The sequence below is a fragment of the Castor canadensis genome, chromosome 6 (assembly GCF_047511655.1).
Source record: "Castor canadensis chromosome 6, mCasCan1.hap1v2, whole genome shotgun sequence".
NCBI lineage: Eukaryota > Metazoa > Chordata > Mammalia > Rodentia > Castoridae > Castor > Castor canadensis.
In genome coordinates, this window is record NC_133391.1 from 33,887,982 (window position 1) to 33,894,033 (window position 6,052).

Sequence of the window (6,052 nt, forward strand, 5' to 3'; positions counted from 1 at the left end):
AAACAAGGACTAGGGGAATAGTAAACATCAGGGGAATAAAAATAACTGGAAAATGCCCATACCTCCCAATACTAACGATGAATGTTAACGACCTTAGTGCCATAACCAAAAGACATAGAATAGCAAATTATATTAAAAACAAGACCCAATTATATGTTGCTTACAAAAGACAAATCTCAATGAGAAAATCAAATACTGGCTTAGAGTGCAGAGGTGGCAACAAGTTTTCTAAGCAAATGGACCCCATTAATAGGCAGGAGTAGCAATAATTATCTGACAAAGTAGACTCCAGACTAACATCAGTTAGAAGAGATAATGTAGGTCACTTCATATTAATTAAAGGAACAATTCACTGAGAAGAAATTTGAACTCTTAATATATATGCACCAAATGTAGAAACAAAACTATATTTAAAAACACAAATGTACTTAAAAATACGGATAGATTTCAACACAGTGATAAAAATAGAGCTGAATACCTCACTCTTACCAAAAGATAGGTCATACAAGCAAAAAACTAACAAAAAAACTTGAGAACTAATATATATGTTAGACCAAATGGACATTATAGACATCTGCAGACTATGTCACCCAATCAATATGCGATGCAGGCTCTTTTCAGCAGCTCATGGAACTTACTTCAAAATGGATCATATTTTAGGACACGAAGCAAATTTCAACAAATTTAAGAAAATTGAAATAACTCCTTATATCATATTGGATTATAATGGAATAAAACTAGAACTCAACAAAAAAAGAAACAACAGAAAATATTCAAACATAAGGGTATTGAACAGCACAATGGTGAATGGCAGGTGCATCATCAAACACATATGGGAAGAAGTAAAAAAGTTCTTAAAATCTAATGAAAATGAAGATATAACTTACCAGAATCTGTGGGACACAATAAAGGCCATGCTACAGGAAAGTTCACAGCTAAAAGTGCCTACATTAAAAAAACAGAGACATCCCAAATAAACAATTTAATGATGACCTTAAGTTTTTTGACAAGCAAGAGACCAAATCCAAAACTAGCAGATGGAGAGAAATAATAAAGATCAGGGTTGAGACCAATGAGATTGTGACAAAAAAAAAAAAAAAAAAAAAAACCTACACAAAGAATTAACAAAACAAAAAGTTGGTTCTTTGAAAACAGAAACCCTTAGCTAACATGCAGTATGGAGGAGGGAAAAGACCCCAAATAATAAAATAAAAAATGAAAAGGGGGACATAGCCACAAATACTAAGGAAACCTAGAGGATCATTAGGGTATCCTTTGAAAAAATTATATTCAAGTAAAGTGGAAAATCAAGAAGAAATGGGTAAATATCTATATACATATAACCAAAAAAATTGATCCAAGAAGACCATCTAAATAGATCTATAACAAGCAATGAGATTGAAGCAGTAATAGTCTCCCTTAAAGAATAGCTCAGGACTCAATGGGTTCATGGCTGAATTCTACTAGACCTTTAAACAAGAACTAATAACAACACTACTCAAACCTTTCCAGAAATAGAAAGGGAAGAAATGCTACCAAACTCATTTTAGAAATCAGTACTACACTCATTCTAAAACCAAATAAAAATGAAACAAAAAAAACCCCCAGAATTATAAATGAACATCTTTAATGAACATATAGGCAAAAATCCTTAATAAAATACTGGCAAAGCAAATTCTACAACACATCAAAAAGATCATACACCATGTCCAAGTTGGTTTCACTCCAGGGATGCAAGGATGGTTCAGCATATGCAAAGCTACAAATGTAGTATAGCAAATGAACAGAAGCAAGGACAAACATCACATGATCATATCAATAGATGCAGAAAATGTCTTTGACAAAATTCAGCACCATTTCCTGATGAAAACAATGAAGAAACTAAGAATGAAAAGAATGTTCCTCAACATAATAAAAACTGTGTACAACAAATCTATAGCCAACATTATAGCAAATGAAGAAGAGCTGAAAGGTTTCCCTCTAAAGCCAGGAAGGAGACAGGGATGCCCACTTTCCCAACTCTTATTCAACATACTTTTGCAATTCTCAGCCAGAGGAATAAGACAAGAGCAAAAAATAAAAGGCACTCAAATAGGTAAGGAAGAAATCATTCTATCCCTATTAGTCAATGATATAATCCTATACCTAAATACCATAAAAACTCCTTAGAAATTTTAAACTCTTTGGTAAGGTATCAGAATACAGAATTTACTATAAAGAAATAAGTAACCTTCCTACATACCAAGAATAAACAGAGTGAGGAAGAAATCAGGAAAACAATCTCATTTACAATAGGCAAAAAATAATATATCTAAGAATAAATTTAATGTCAGGAACCAGAGGTCTTTTTAAGGAAACTATAAGTCACTGAAGAGAGAAATCAAAGAAGTCATCAGAAGATGGAATGATCATAATGTTGACAGAATCAACATTATGAAAATGGTTATACTATTGAAAGCAATTTACATGTTCAATGAAATTCCTATCAAAATCCCAAAGACACTCTTCACAGAGATAGAAAAATCAATCCTAAAATTCATATGGAAGCACAAAAGTCCTAAGCTATTCAGAGCAATTCTGAGCACAATGTCCAAAGCTGGAGGGATCACAATTCCCGATTTCAAACTATACTACAGAATCAAAACAATAAAAACAGCATGGTATTGTCACAAAAACAGATATGAAGACAAATGGATTAGAAAACACACTTAGCTATAGCCAACTGATATTCAGCAAAGGACCCCAAAGCATACGTTGGAGATAGAGAAAAGTCAACCTCTTCAACAAATTTTGCTGGGCACTGATGAATGGATTAAGAAAATGTGGTATCTATACACAATGGAATTTTATGCAGCCATGAAGAAGAATGAAATGTTATCATTCGCTGGTAAATGGATGGAATTGGAGAACATCATTCTGAGTGAGGTTAGCCTGGCCCAAAAGACCAAAAATCGTATGTTCTCCCTCATATGTGGACATTAGATCGAGGGCAAACACAACAAGGGGATTGGACTATGAGCACAGGATAAAAGCGAGAGCACACAAGGGAGGGGTGAGGATAGGTAAGACACCTAAAAAACTAGCTAGCATTTGTTGCCCTTAACGCAGAGAAACTAAAGCAGATACCTTAAAGCAACTGAGGCCAATAGGAAAAGGGGACCAGGAACTAGAGAAAAGGTTAGATCAAAAAGAATTAACCTAGAAGGTAACACCCACGCACAGGAAATCAATGTGAGTCAATGCCCTGTATAGCTATCCTTATCTCAACCAGCAAAAACCCTTGTTCCTTCCTATTACTGCTTATACTCTCTCTACAACAAAATTAGAAATAAGGGCAAAATAGTTTCTGCTGGGTATTGGGGGGGGAGAGAGAGGGGGCAGAGTGGGTGGTAAGGGAGGGGGTGGGGGCAGGGGGGAGAAATGAACCAAGCCTTGTATGCACATATGAATAATAAAAGAAAAATGAAAAACAAAAAAAAAACAAATGTTGCTGGGAAAATTGGATATCCACATAAAGAAGACTGAAACAAGATCTATGTCTCAAACTCTGTACCCAACAATAGTAACACAAAATGGATCAAAGACCTTAGTAAATGGCCTAAAAGTTTGAAAGAACTATAGGAAGCAGTAGTAATACACCAGAACATATAGGCATGGGGAAAGACATCCTAAATAGAACTCACTGGTTTCCACTCAAGAGAAAGACTGAACAAATGGGACTGCATCAAACTTAAAAGCTTCTATACAGCAAGTGAAACAGTCACTAGACTTAAGATACTGCCCACAGAATGGGAGAAAATCCTTGCCAGCTATTCATCTGAGAAAAGACTAATATCCAGAATCTATAGGGAACCGAAAAAAACCTCAACCCCCAAAGAATCAATATCCCAATGAAGAAATGGGCACATGAATTGAATAAGGAATTTTCAAAGGTAGAGGTACAAATGACTAATAAATACATGAAGAAGTGTTCAACTTTCTTAGCTATATAAGATATGCAAATCAAAGCTATACTAAGATTTCATCTCACCTCTGTTAGAATGGCCATTTTCAAGAGCAAAAAACAACATATACTGGCAAGGTTGCAGGAAAACAAGAACCCTTATATACTGCTTGTGGGAATGCAAATTAGTACAACCACTATGGAAAGCAGTATGAAGATTCCTCAAAAAGTCAGAGAGAACTGGCATATGATCTTAATTGATACTCAAGGTAATGTATGTCAGGTGATACACAGGTGTCTGTGTACCAACGTTCATTGTTTCATTATTCACAGCAGCCAAGCTATGGGAAAAACCAATGAGCTACCACTGATTCATGAATCTAGAAAACATAGTATATATACACAAAGGAGTTTTACTCGCCCATAAGGAAGAATGACACCATATGGTCATATGTCATATTGTAAAGGATACAATTGGAGGACATCATGTTAAGTGAAGTAAGCCAGTCTCAGAAAGACAAAGGCCACATGTTTTCTTTCATGTGTGGAAGGTAGATCAAAAAGATAAACATATACACAAAAGAAAACATGATCATATACAAACTCAGATGCAGAACATGTTTGTAATAGTGCAACTAATCTATAGAATTTGGGAAGAGAGGGAAAGGAAAAGAGAATGATAGAGCATCAGTAATATTGTAAAACATAACATCTGTGAAGGTAGAGGATAAAAGGATCGGTATTGAAAGCTGTTAAAAAATAGGGAGTGGAAGATAAAAGGGTAAAGGAGAGCAATGGAAGGGGTTGAATGAACCAAAGTAAAGTACCCACAGTGGGGATACATTGTGAAATCCCTGTGAACATCAACTTAAGTATTAATAATGAAAGACAGAACTGTAAAATAGATACCGTGTGTGTGTGTGTGTGTGTGTGTGTGTGTATGTGAGTGTGAGTGTGAGTGTGTGCAGGGGGACTAGTGGGATGGGGGAGGGTGAATGAAGGAGATTAAGGTGAGGTTATATGGTTAATGGACTTCATATACTTAGAACAAAGAAACCTCTTGCATTTGCTTGAAGTCGGGAGGGAAGGGGGTTAAAAAACAATGGGGGCAATGTAACTAATGTACAATATATGCATAATTGTCACTATAAATCTGCCCATGTATAATGAATGCATCCTAAAAAATTTGTAAAAAATAAAGTAACTTATAATATAGAGATGTCAAGGGGACTGTAGTTAACACAGAAACGTCTAAAGGTAAGGTGAGGGAACACCAAGGCCATCCTCATTATTTCTATCAAATAATGTAACTGAGGGCTGGAGATGTAGCTCAAGTGGTTGAGTACCTGCATAGGAAGCTCAAGGCCCTGAGTTCAAACCCCAGGCCCACCAAAAAAAAAAAAAAATCAAATAATGTAACAGAATATTTTACTTACGTTTTCTAAGTCTATACAATATGTATTACACTGTATTGCAAACAGCTGAAAGACTTATCAAAAGAACACAATAAATATTGTTTTTATCTACTTTAATTTATCCAAAGTATGTAACAAGGACAAGAAATGCCTTTTTAAGTATTAGGTCTTTCTTCATATCTTGGAAATATGTCTTGGTATTTCTGACATTTTAACAGCATCCAGCCATACTGCAGGTTGAAATCCAGCCTGAATTTTAGAGCTAGTTATCATAAATTTGTTATTACTCTAAACTTACTTAAAAATCAATAAAACAGTCCTATTGAAGGATTGGTACATCAAATGAAATAATGTAGATTTAAATGTTTTACCAATACCTTCAACATACAATCCTATGGGCAAAAAAAAGTAAATACGTTCCCCCCTGCAGGCATTTTCTAGTATATTAACTTGGGTAGATGAAAACACTGATTTATAGGTTCTGAAGAGATATTACCACCCTATAATCATTAAAAATACATACTATTAAAAATATCCAAGATGTGAAAATAACCTAAATGGCAATCAAAAATGAATGGATTAAGAAAATGTTATATGTACATACAGTGCAATAGTGTGCAACCTTTTAAAAAGAAGGAAATTCTGCAATATGAGACACCATGGGTGAAACTGCTAAGAAGCCAATCACAGAGAG